Here is a 7,885-nt window from a genome sequence, read left to right as displayed (position 1 = left end):
TAAGCTTATCCGTGGTTGGAGCATCATTTAGAGGTATAAAGCTCAAACATTTCTTAACCTTTTGATTTGTGCATCATTTTAGTTCATTTTAGGGTTTTGGTCCCAAAGTTGAATGCTTTATGAGATATTGAGCTCAGAGCTTATTATTAGCTCCTTTGAGTGTTTATAGTGATGTAGAGTCATAAAAATTGAGACTTGGACGTGTAAACCAACCCATGCATGAGATATGAACTATTTTGAGAATAGAGAGTGAGAGTTTGGTGTTTAAGACTTTATCAACCATGCAAAGGCTTAAAGTCATAGACGTTATGGAGGAAGAGCCTTTAGGGAGTCCTAATCTGGGATTTAAGCTAAGGTCTTAACAGATTAAGACCAAATGAGTAGAAAAGAGCAAAACTGGGGCATACGCTGAGTGTAATCCTAATGCGTGCAACATAGGGTCGAGAATCCCCGATGCATGCATTGCGAAGGAGTACGTCCAGCGTAGAGGGCTTGTACGCACTGTCATTGACTTTGCGTTGACTTTTAGGGTTTGGTCAATTTGTGGACTATTATGGTCATGGAAGGGTAAAATTGTCTTTTATCCTTTTGTGAGTCTATAGAAGGGTTAGTCTAGCTTCCTTGAGATCCGTTATTAACTAGATATAAGTATCATATGTGTTAGGCGGAGGCTAGACTAGTGATTTGAGTTAGAGGTTATCCGATTTTCTTACGAGGTGAGTCTTCTCACTATACTTTACCTAGAGTGGTAATCCTTGTGTGACCGGAGGGTCTTATTTGTTATATTGAGTATTGTGATATCTTGCATTATGTCTTTGTGATTTTTGATGTGTATTATTCTGAGTTTACTGAGTTAGGGCTAGAGGGTCTACCCGAGTTGTGGGACTGGAGGGTCCTACTGAGACACATTGACGAGAGGGACTTATACGAGTATAACCATGAGAGGCTAATGAGATATGTGTGATATTTTGAGGAATTCGCTAAGTTTCGTGCTTACCGTGTTATGTGTTATGTGTTTCAGGTACCTCTCAGGATCACGGGAAGGCACCGACTTGATTGTACACACAAACATGCGAGTTTGAGATATGTTTTTTGGAGGGTCTTGGATTGTGTTATTAACAATTTTTAAATATGTGTTTTGATAACTTGATATTAAAGGGATTTTTGTGATCCTGCTAATGAGACTTATGTGATTTTTAAATGAAACTTTTGTTTAAAAATTTACCGTGTTACAAAAAGAATGTTTATTTTTTTTGCCACTTGTCACACTCTCATTCAATTTGCCAAATGTCATTTTATGGTTATTTTGAATTTTTTTTTCGACATATAATTTTATGAGCATTTCTATTTTATTTAATTCCATATAATATTTTAATGAAATAATTGCAATAAATGTAGTAATAAATGAATATTAATTTCACTAATAAACTTACATTTTAATTTCAAAATTCTCAAATTAAATCTCATTAGTTTCTTTTCTTTAATTAAACTATTTGTGTAAATTTAAAGGATAAAAAATATTTACATTATAATAAGTCATTATTTTTCTTATTTTCTTATAAATTGAAAGTTTTCAAATATTTTGACATTTATATTTAATTTTCTTTTTTAAATTAACTCATGTAATATATTGGTCGCACAACTAGTTGATAATATAGTATAGATAGATCTTTCGACTTCATATGTTGATGTAGCATGACTATTCTGATCTTGTGATGAGATAATACTATTGTGTTTTCTATAACTCTTTGCATCTTTTAATGCGAGTTTGTTGGATGAATACCTAATGCAAAGCATATTCAAGATTTGGCAAAAGCATTTATGGGTAAGTTAGAGAAAGACAAGTGGGGTTAAAGAGGTACAACTCAAACAAATGTAACTTTTGATAATAAAGAATTGGAAGGTGTGCAATATAATGATGGAAAGTTCCCAACAAGCCGGAGCACCTAATAGGTAGCCAAAAGCAAATTGTCCATTTGTTGATCCCAAATTATGTTGTTTAGAACTCCAATTAGCAATTTCCACCAATTTCAATCCATTTCTGTGATTTCCGTGATTATGATTAAATGACATAATATGTCATTTCTTCGATTTTAAAATTGAGAAAATAACCATAATAGCTAATCTCTTCAAACTTTTTCCTAGAAATAGCCAAAAATCAGTAAAATACAAAAATAACCAAAAGTTTTTGCAAGCTATCCTTGAAAATGTTGGAGCCTTGTGTTTTTTGTGCCAAGAAGAGGTTGTATTTGATTTTTTTAGACCGTAAAAAGTGACGTCATCAGCAGTAAAAAATGTATTTTCCAAAAAAAAAGGTATTGTCATGTCATTATGTAGACTAGTACAATAATGATCTATGGTCACACTTTTCGAGAAACGTCTTGTCACGCTTTGTATTAAAAGTGTGGCCAAAGGTCATTAAAAAAATTTAGAGACTATTTTTAGATACATTTAAATTAATTTGCATGTATATTGTATAAATAATCAAAACGTTACCCATACTTAATTACACTAAATGTGACAATTATTAGCCACACTGAAACATTATTTCCATGTGTTACTATCGGCCATTATTATTGAGTAACATTATGATACTCTTTTTTTATATGAGACAATAGATAAATAGATGGTAACATGAGGTAATTGTATATGTTTCTGTATCATGGTGTCTTTTTAGATACATGAATAATAATAATAATAATAATAATAATAATAATAATAATAATAATAAATTTAAAAGTTATGCAAATAATAGATATGTATAATAGTGATGAAATAAAATCAACAGTTCTTTGTAGTTGAACTGGTAAGGCATGTTTTATCAAATGGTTGGCATATTTTTAATCCCCTTCTACTTATTTTTTAAAAGAATAGCTTCTGTGTTTAATAGATATGTATTAGGCGTGAAGCTGGAAATCATAAAAAAAAAAAAAAAAAAAACTCTAGCTTAGTTGGTAAATTGCTTTCATTGGTGGAAGGAGACCCATGTTTGAAACGCATCCCTTACATTCTCTAAAAACAGAGCTGAGTTTTTATTAATAAAGAAAAAGTTGATGTAGCATTCCACGTCATAGATATGTAACACCCTAAAAGGGCAAAAAAATGACTAAATTGAAAGACTTAGCTGGTTTTTGGTAATTTTTATTAAAAGAAAATTTAGTATTTTTTTGTAATTCCTAAAATAAGGAGACTGTGTAAAGATTTCTCTAAAATAAACACTACAAAAATAATGGACTTTCTTAAAATTTTGTTTTCGAATGTAAACATAAAAATTGCGAATACTAAAGGACCATATTTGTAGTTTAGTCCTGATTTTGTTAAAAGAGTTATCTCTTCTTTTTTTGGTAATATTTGGGAAGCTCATCAGATATGACTAGGTTTCAAATCGGTGGAAATCACAAGAGGCATGTTGATCACAAGTTCATAACCTATTATGGGTTTGCATGAAGATTACATTATGAAATTTCATTAACCGAATTTTGTTTGTGGTGTCTCAATATATAACATCCTGTTTCGAGACATTTCTTAATTTAGGGTTTGTGGACTGTAATTCGACCATGTAAAGGCCTTCGGTTTCAAGGGAATGGAGTTTAGAATCTATTGGATGTTCATGGTGTTGGATAAGTGATTTAAACCTTGGATTATTTGTTCGAAGCTGAGGGGTAAAATGGGAAAGGTAATGTTTTAGGCTTCTTGCATAAATTAAGGATGTTAGTTTGATATGTTTTTAGTTATAAGAACCTAGATAGAGATATGGGGCTCATCAATACCTTTCTGTGGATATAAAGATCAACGAAAATGGAGCTGAAACAAAGAAGTTATGGTTATTTGAAGATAGGCAAAGGGAGTTTGGTAGTACGCAAAGCGTACACAAGGGAGTACACAAGGCGTACATGTTGTGGGTGGGATGCATTTTTATCGGAGTACGTAGGGCGTACCCAAAGTTACGCAAGACGTAATTTCATATTCTAAAAACCTTAATTTCAGGGTTTCAACCTTATTTAAGGTCTCTAATCCTTGGGGGGGGGGGGGGGTCCTTCCTATCATCAACCTCCACCCTCTTGAACCTCTAACTTGAAAGTCTAGCATCTTCTCACTTATTTTGAGTTGTGTCATCATTTATGAGCTTATTTCTCCATTAGACGTTGGAATCTTGAACAACAGGGTGGTGGCAAAGTGTATGGAAAAAGGGTTCAAGTATAGATCTAGCAAGTTTGGCTCATTTGTAGACCATTGAAGGTAAAAAGCTTCAAACTTGCTCATGGTTTCATAGATATAGTAATTTGTCATATTTGCCACATTTTGGTCATTTTAGTGCATAAAGTTTAGATGTTGAATGTTTATGACCTTCTTATGGATAAAGTTGGAAACTTTATCCATCTAAACATCATAATGATTTAGATTTGAAGGTTGGAGATGTGGACTTAATGGATTAAGATGAGAAAGGTGTTTATTTGGTCTCTTTGAGGCTTAAAGATGAGATCTTGGTTGTTTGGGCCCTCCAGATGGATAAATTTGGAAATTTATCCATTATGGAGCTATTAGGAACCTGATTTGAGTATTGGATTGTTAGCCTATGAGCATTAAGTGCTTAATATGAAGATTAACAAAAGACGCAATGTGCGGGGCATAATATGGGCTATGCCCATCATAGCCTAGTTTTTACTCGTTTTTTGGCTAAGGCTCTATGCCCAATATAGAGCTAAGAGTAGAAAACACGTAGGTTAACAGAAGGTTGACTTTTAACATTTTGACCAGTTGACTCTTGGTCAATTGTGAGGGGTTTAAGACTTACAAAGGGCAAAATGGTCTTTTGCCCAAACAAGGGTTAGCCCTGTTATTTTTGGACGTTGTAACTTGGAAAATTTCCTTAATTATTAATCAGAGTTGTTTTGGTTCAGTCTAGAGTGAGGAGCTTTGGATAGCAGTAGCTCGAGTGTGTTTTACTCGGCTATCGATTGAGATGAGTCTCCTCACAGTATTTGCAGATCAAAGGCACTAATGTTAGCCCCTTGGATTATTTTTGTAGTATGCTAGTTGTCTTTGTGACTCTTGCATGTATTTTTATGTATGTTTAGACGACGCCCATTATATGTGTTGGGTGAGGCCCATTACATGTTACACGTCTTTTATCGTCAGCACCTGATGGTTAACGAGTAGGGCCCGATGGATACTGAGTGGGTCCTGATGGATGTTGGGCAGGTCCTGATGTATGTATGGTATGAGGTATATTGGGGAACTTACTAAGCTTCGTGATTACATTTTATATTTAAAATGTTTTAGGTACTTTTAGTTCTAAAGGGGAGAGCTCGATATGATTTCATTGCATCCCTTTGTTGTTTCGCATATTATGATTCGATTTTTACTCTGATAACTATTAATACTCTTTTATACTTGATGGCTTTTGGAAATGAATGAATGAATGGTTGACTTTGTCGGTTTAAAAATAATTTTTTACATAGAATTTTGGGCCATTACAAGTTGGTATCAGAGCCTTGGTTTTAGGGATTTAGGCCCACTCTTAATGGTAGCTAAAATCAAAATGAGGAATTGGTAAATTTTTTTTGAAAGAAAATAGTTTTTATAAAGATGTTTCTACAAATAAAAAGGGTGTGATGCGTACAATCAGCCGAGCTCAAGTAAATATTTCCTAAAATACCCATACATGTTTGATGTTTAATGTTTGATATGTAAGGTCCTGGAAACGGATCTTACCAGTAATCAATCAATCAAACATCAACAACAATAAGAATGGGAGTAGAAGAATAATAATATCAACCTTGCACACGTTAATAACTCGAAAAACGTCAGGTACAACTCGATGTTCTCTGGCCGTGAAATCTAAACTATCAACGACTACAAATGACCAAGACCAACCCTTTATATAGAGGATACAGGCCGTAAACATGGGTTTACGGCCGTAAACCTGTTTACAGCCGTAAACACATACTCAGACCGTAAACATATCAAACATCCTAGAAATATACCAAATGACTCAAAAGAACTTTATACAAAGTAAAGCCTAGATCAAACCACTAACTGAACCCTTCAATCTCCCCTTGGTTTGGGGATAGTTTGAATTAGTCTTTGTCGACAAGAAGCACATCTGATTTACCCATTTCCCCGTTCCACATCCTCTTGTTAATAATGTCAGCAACCATAAATGTATATTCTTTAGCGGCTGACTCAAAAATCTCTTCTGGAACTTTGATCTGATGTAGATTCAACTGATGAATATCCCTTTTTCCAAACTAAAACAGATCCCTTTTGTCATATAAGCAAATACATCCATCTTGAAGCTTTATAACAGTGGAGGCTATAGTTTCATCGAAGACCCAGTAAAGCATGGATCACAAAGATCCATCTGTATAATTCTGAAGTATAGGAATCTTTTTCACTTGACTTGTAGCAGTCCACATCACATTTCGAAAAGGAAGATTAGTTTTGGGATCAAGAACACTTGGATATAGTTTGATGATAGACTCTGCAGTATTTATTGAAGGAAAACCCTTAATCACTTGATCTTCCAAGAAATGCTTGAATTGTGTAGCCTTGGGATTTTAAGAGGGATTTGCAAAAGGAGCCTTTGATAATTCCGAAAGATCAACCCTGGTCCTGGAATAGAAATCATGAATATCTTTGTAGAGCTTTGTGTTCCCGCTTTTGCATCTCACAAGCCACATGTTTAGAGTATCATGAAACCCCCCATTAAATAATTCCAGACCTATCACCATATATGTCTCTGAAACGATTTTATTGAAGATTTGTAACGGTGATTTTTGGTTAATCCCCAGGAGCATTTTGATCCGAGCTCCTTTTGAACAAGAGTTGACCTGTCTCAGCTGCTTTGGCTAATTTGGCACGCTTCAGAGCTATGACATTGGGAGCTTGAATAGGATCCACTTCAAAACGATCCACAACACGTGATGATTGAGCAGATGATGGAACAATGGGATGAGCTTGAATGTGCAAATGAATCCTTGACTCATCAACATATGTCTTGAACTTGTCACCAAGTTCCTCTTCCATCTTTTTCTTCAAATCAAAGTAGCTTGATGTGAATAGATTAAAGTGAGTTTGAAGATCAGAAATCTGTTTAGTCTTTAAGGTCCTGTCCTCTTCAAGATCAGAAACTTGAGTCTTTAGCTTGGCATTTTCATTCAAAAGATCAGTTACTTGTATGTCGAGCTTAATGTTCTTTGGATCAAGCACATTTATTTTCTTATGAAGCTCAACAATGGTAGGATTCTCTTCTCCTGAGTGACCTTCTCTAAAAGAAATTCCTTTAGCTCTGGGAGAAGGCACTGAGCTTTATTCCTGAGCCAAATGCATGGCGAGCCTCACAGAGGCAACATCATGATCTAGCATGGGAGGAGAGAATCCTGTAGGAGCTAAAGAGCTACCAACTTCAAATATGGTGGAAGGTCTTCAGAAATAGGTTCAGATGAGACAATGGTAGGAGTGGTTATTGGTGGTGTTGGAGGCCTAAAGATAGATCTGGAATATGAATTCCATGTCTAGGATCACGTCTTCTTCTCTTCAAGGGTGGCAGGATAGTATGAGTTGTTGCATAATCACTTTCAATTGGCTCAGTAGCAAGAGGAACAGTAGCAAGGGGAGGAAACCCTGAAACTATCTCCATTGGAATCGTAGTTTTAGCCATCTATTTGGATGCAGGAGGTGTTGATTCGAGAACATCTTCGGTGTCCCATATCTCCGTTCCTAGATGAGCAACATCATGGATATTGTCAAGGAACGAGTCAAGGTTTTCATTCGACAAAAGATCTTCATTGTTTCCAAAATTTAAATGAATTTGATCCTTATCATAGCTAGAAAGATCAAGATCTTAGTACAAATCGGCCTCAATTACATTCTCTGTAGTCCC

Source organism: Lactuca saligna, chromosome 6, assembly GCF_052625555.1.
Source record: "Lactuca saligna cultivar CGN05327 chromosome 6, ASM5262555v1, whole genome shotgun sequence".
Taxonomy (NCBI): Eukaryota; Viridiplantae; Streptophyta; class Magnoliopsida; order Asterales; family Asteraceae; genus Lactuca; species Lactuca saligna.
This window is presented reverse-complemented; position numbering follows the sequence as displayed.